The following is a 6,000-nucleotide window of genomic DNA, read 5'->3' as shown; positions in this document are numbered from 1 at the left end:
TTTCTAGCAAATTGATGATGGCTTTAGTCCTAAAATTTTTATAGTAAGTTCATTAGAATATTATGTACTCACTATAAATTTTGTAGTACTAGAGTAGGTTGATAAATAGAGTAGTTAGTACTCATCGTTTTATCATATATAGAGTAAATCAGAATTAAGGGTAGGAATACCTTTAGTTGCTAAGATAGTACATGCCAGGCTTCATACTCATTAATGGTAACAGTAGGTAACTTAGCGCCTTAGTCAGTAAAACTCGCTTAGTAGCTTGATAGATGTATTTTTATTTTAAGAGTTGTTGTTGTCGTATTACTAAGTGTTGCATCATCATTTCATGCATATGGATCATGAGTTGGTAGAGTTCGTGCCCGTGGATGAGCAGGACTATGAGGAGATCATTGAGGAATACGAGGAGGAGATCCTCGTGCAAGAGCAAGTCCCAGAGCCTTTTGGTGCTGACTTTGTTGACCTGTCGCCTGCCCAAGGCAAGCCCCAGTGCATAACCTGTATTTTAAAAGATAACTAAATATATATGATGTGCACTTACGTTACAGGCATTTTATGGAAATTACATGCATAAATATATCTACCTATGAGTCCTACTAGTATAGGTCGAGTAGCTGCTATGCTCAGGATTTCAGTAGCGTGAGTAACCTGTCGTTACTCACAATAGGTGATAATTACTGATCACTCTTGATAAAATGGTGGAAAGGAAAAATGGTGACCGGGCAGGGATATGGTTTAGGTACTGGTGGGTGTAAGAGATTAGTGTCCTGCGGACCAACAGGGCATAGCTTGGTTATACTTTTTCCCTGTCTGTGTCGGTTAAGGACTGGCTGTTGCATTGGATTCTAGGACAAGTCACAGACTTATTATTCCGAGCACATACTTGGGTATGGGCGCAGAGAAGACTTGTTGCTCTCTTGTCGTGGGTTCTGGCTCTTTCTAGGACCGACTGATTTGAGGTGGGGATAGTGGAGGTCCTTGCACCGCACTAAGTTCGGGACTTAGGAGTGGAGACTTGGAGTCCAAGTTTGGACAGAGACCTGGACCCTAGGAAAGGAAGGGTGATGGGTTGGTCCTGCTTGTGCCTATGGTACAAGCAGGGCATGTGTTTTTGGGGTACCCAGCTGGGGGCATTGATTTGTGAATCGCCAGGGAAATTCGGTACAACTTGTCTAAACTCTAGCACCGTAGTAAGAACTGAAAGATGGAAGATGATGAAATGGAACTGGTTGCTCAACTCTTGCTTGAAAGTAGAATAGGTGCTTACATAGAATGGTTATATAATGAACTAATCATGGCTGCTAATAATAACATAAATAAAGACTCACTATTAGTATTGCTTTGTACAAAAAGGAAAACTAGCAAACCATAAAGCTTTGCATATCCCTTGGAGTCGGGAAATTATTCCCACTAGTCGGGTAAGTCTTGTGAGTATATTGTGTACTCAGGGTTTATTTATCCCTGTTGTAGGTAATGCTTGAGGAGTACCATTGTGTGAATGATTCTTCTGGTGGGCACAGACGGATCCTTGTTCTTTATCGCTAGATGTTTATTTTTATTCCACTGTTTAATATTCCGCACTCTGACTTTGGAAATGTAATAATGTAATTTTTAAGAACTCTGGATGTATGAAATGTATTAAGTATTCTAACTCGTTCTCATTATTGAATCCTTAGGGAAAATGTGGATCTTTCGGGTTCTCCCTTGCGGTGTGCCCGACGGATACCGCCCGCTGTTGCTTGCTTTCGGGGTGCTTAGTGTCTGGTGAAGACGAGCACCTCTGTAAGTTTGTTATCTCAGATGGTTCTGCCACAAAGACCTAAAAGACAATCATTTCTACAAATGGGTCTCCAGGAGAGATGATACTCAGATTTGGGTTATGCCTCTCCTGGCACCCAAAATGAATCTTCCATATAGGTACTCTATTGGAGGCTATAGGTATTATGTTGGAGACCCATTTTGGGTCTGATTTCCCCAATGGGTCTCCTGTTGGACACAGCCTAAGAGTGAGAGCAGGGTCTCCTAGCGTGGTGAAGAGTCTAATCTCTAAGACGAATTAAAACACGTGTCACTCCTTCTATGCCGCTACGAGTAATGAAAACCATCTATTTCAGATATTAAATGTGTTCATGCACCTAAACCTAGTTTTGAGTCTCCTCTAACTCAAACTTGGATATCTATTTCCTTCTTAGGGCGTCCCCAATAGCTAGCTATTTGGCTAGCTATTCTGACGTGGACAAGAAAAACGTAGGAGAGTGAGTAGTCACTAGAGACGAACAAATAACTGATCTATTTCACGTAGTCCAAGAATCTGAGAGAGAAACATGTGGGTCCAGTAGTACATAGAAAAATAAGAATGTATAAAATAGTCTTTGCTTTTGTCTGTTACCACCATGTAAGCTAGCTACGTAGCTAGCACCATTGTGGACGTCCTTATTAAAGCATTATCGAATTCTTGGTCACATTTTTATTTACACATATGATGTATGTGAATCTGTGCTCACCGATGTCATTCTTCTTTGGACAAGGATAATCTTTTTGAGTTGTCCAACCTTTTTGTATTGTACTCATCCGTTGTAAATTATAAGGCGTTTTAACATTTCTAGACATATCCCTTTTACTATGCACCTAGACATAGTGTATATCTAAGTGCATAACAAAAAATATGTATTTAGAAAAGCCAAAACATCTTATAATTAGAAACAGAGGGGTAGTTCTTTTTAAGTGAAGTTTGATTTGCCCCCTAAACTTATTTCTATTCTTAAAAACACCATCAAACTCGAATACCGGACAACTTGCCCACTTAATTTTCAAAACCAATAAATTATCTAAAATGATTTATAGTGGTTTCGACTCTGGTTTGACCAATGTGGTAGTGGGCCCACATGCCTTCAGTTTTTAAGTCATGACATCTTTTATTGAATATTTGGGCTCCTTAATGATTTCAAAGGAAAAAATGAACTAGAAAGTTTTGGATCTCTTCAAGCACTATAAATTTAGTATAGAGTGTATCTGCATCTGAGGTTGTTTTAAATTAAAAAATCATAATTAGAAAACTTAAACAAAGGGTCTCTAAATGATCTCAAAAAATATTTTTAGATTTATAACTTTGGCATATACCATGTCAATGTCCTAGGTCACTTGAAAAACTCAAAATATTTGAATTAAGATGTGAGAAATTAAAACAAATATTAAATGATCTCAGGTGAAGCAAAGATGTGTCAACTATAAAGTTGTAGATCGCATTTACAGCCACAATTTTGGTATATACTATGTCAACATGTAATGTCATTTTATTTAAAAAAATGAATTTCAAAATATGAGAACATAAAAACAACTATTTGGTTCTCTAAATTTCCTCAGAATAAAAAAGTTGTCAACAACAACAACATTGTATAAACCATGTCAACATCCTAGGTTGCTTGAAAAAATTTAAAAATTTAAATCTCAAAATCAAATAACTTAAAAATGAATATTTGAGTCTCTAAAAGATCTCAAATAAAAAAAGTTGAAAAACATATCAAGGTCTACAATTTTGATATAAAGTTTGTATTCATCAGTTTTCATATAAAAATATTACGATTTTTCTATATAAGAGAAAGAGAGACCACCTGATATGTGAGTCCCACCGCCACGTAAGCAACACAACCCAAGAAATCACTTTGAAATGGTCAAGGAGGTATTTTATCTGAAAGCTAAGAGGAGTGACTTGTCCGGTAGAGTTCGAGAGTGTTTTTTAAATTCAGTAAGTTTAAAGACGAATTATACATTACTCTTCTTTTTTCAGTCGTAGTTTCTAAAAAAAAGAAAAATAATACATGCTTAAGGCGTGAGCTGCTTTCGAGGCAGTAATCTAAACCGTCGATTTTGAGTGCCCGGCGGTTCGGGATCACTGTGTGGACAGCACCCAGCCCTAGTTCGTGACTTCGTGACATTTGGTTGACGTGCGCAAAACGTATATATTGACAACTTATAGCTGATGAAAAAAGGGCTGGCACTTTCCTACTGATTCGGATGCCTGTTCAGGTTTATCTTGAGTCAAACTTTCTGACGTAAAATGGGGGAGGCAGTTACTCCACTGCTCCTTTTGCATACAAATATAGTCCAAACTTTCTGAAAGGAAAAAATGATTTCTTATGGGTATTATACAGTACTATAGAACTACTACCATAAGCAGAAGAGCCCTTCTGTTCCAATCCTTGGAGAGGCAAGGTGTGTTACGGTACTATATAGCTTTGAATTTGAGGGAATTTTTGGTGTGCCATTAAACAAGATCGTAGTGTCCAGTGTTCCTAGAAAAGTTCAGCGGTCTTCAGCGTCACTGTTCCAACTTTTTTGTGCCCTCTATGCCAATGCCGTCAGTTTGGGCTCTAACGCCGTCAAACTGCAGGTGTGAAAAGACGAAAATACCCATAAGTCTAAATATGTCATTAATTTTTTTTGAGCATCTTAACGACTTCAAATGAAAAAACTCAAAACTAGAAAGTTATAGATCTCGTCGAGATCTATAATTTTCATATAAAAATTATCTTCATTTAATTCCGCAAAAAAAAGATTTTTCTAAGATATATTAATCATATCAAATTATTTTTTTGCGGAATTAAATGAAGATAAATTTTATATGAAAATTATAGATCTCGACGAGATCTACAACTTTCTAGTTTTGAGTTTTTTCATTTGAAGTCAGTTAAGATGCTCAAAAAAATTAATGACATATTTAGACTTAAGGGTATTTCGTCTTTTCACACCTGCAGTTTGACGGCGTTAGAGCCCAAACTAACGGCAGTGGCATGGAGGGCACAAAAAAGTTAGAGCAGTGACGCTGAAGACCACTGAACTTTTTCAGAGGCACGCAGGACATTACGATCTTTTTTTAATGGCACACTAAAGAATTCCCCCTGAATTTAGGTGCTAATTTCGGTACCTCTTTATAGCTTTCTAATCACAGTAAAAAAAAACTGACCACAACATTTCAACAAGACAAGTGCATAAACTGTGTCGAGGTCTCGAGGAGCAAATACAAGTGGCCTTCTTCACCAGAGAGCAATAATGTTCAGAAAGCATGATCAGAACGTCAAGTCTTAGTAACAACTAACAAGACTGAAATGCGTGAACCTCACCGGATTTACGTAAAACGCTTGTATATTTTTCCACACACCTCTATTGCCTCCATCCAATCATTCCACAGTACAGTGAAGATCTAGTAGAACCGTAGTACAAACATCCTTAGGGCCCCTTTGATTTTTTTTTTCTGATCATGTGTTTTCTGTGAAAAAATAAATTGATTTCCGTAGAATTTCTATATGATCTCTATGAAATCCTTATGTTTCAAAGGAGCCCTTAATTTTCACAAACACCTAGTACGGAATTTGTCGCTTTTATATATATTCCCCGGATGCCTTTGTGGGGGCAGAAGAGAAAAGCCGAAACGGCACTCGGGCAATTTGCGAATTTCTGAAATAGAGTATTCCCTCCTTCCACAAAATAATGTAATTTTTGCTTTTTAGAATTCAAACGATTTAAAGTTTGACCAAAATTAGATAAAATACACTAACATTTACGGTGCAAAATAAGTACCATAGATCAGTTGGTTGGGTTTCTTTTAGTGTAACCTGCCCACCAAGGTTCAAGTTCTTGATTTGGTACGGGTACTCGTATTTTTCTAGATTTTTTTTAGGATTTAACGGCGCTATGCTTTCAGTGGCAGGCAACGTCCCCATCAACAGTAAGGCGCGTGTGGTGACTTCGTGAATCTCACGATCTGTTGGCTCAGTCCTTCAGAGGTGCTCAGCGAGGCGCTTGAGGTAGGTGCTCATAGGGTTAGGATTTTCATATATGTGTTCATAGTGGTGAGTGTGCGTACTTGTTGTGAGTGTCTATGTTGTACTATGTAATTCTAAAAAAATGATTATGCATATTTTCATAAGAAACCCAGTTGGAGACATAAATGTAATACTATTCATTATAAACTCGGTTAAAATTAAACTAGTTTGACCT

Source organism: Miscanthus floridulus, chromosome 11 (genome assembly GCF_019320115.1).
Source record: "Miscanthus floridulus cultivar M001 chromosome 11, ASM1932011v1, whole genome shotgun sequence".
Classification (NCBI taxonomy): domain Eukaryota; kingdom Viridiplantae; phylum Streptophyta; class Magnoliopsida; order Poales; family Poaceae; genus Miscanthus; species Miscanthus floridulus.
This window is presented reverse-complemented; position numbering follows the sequence as displayed.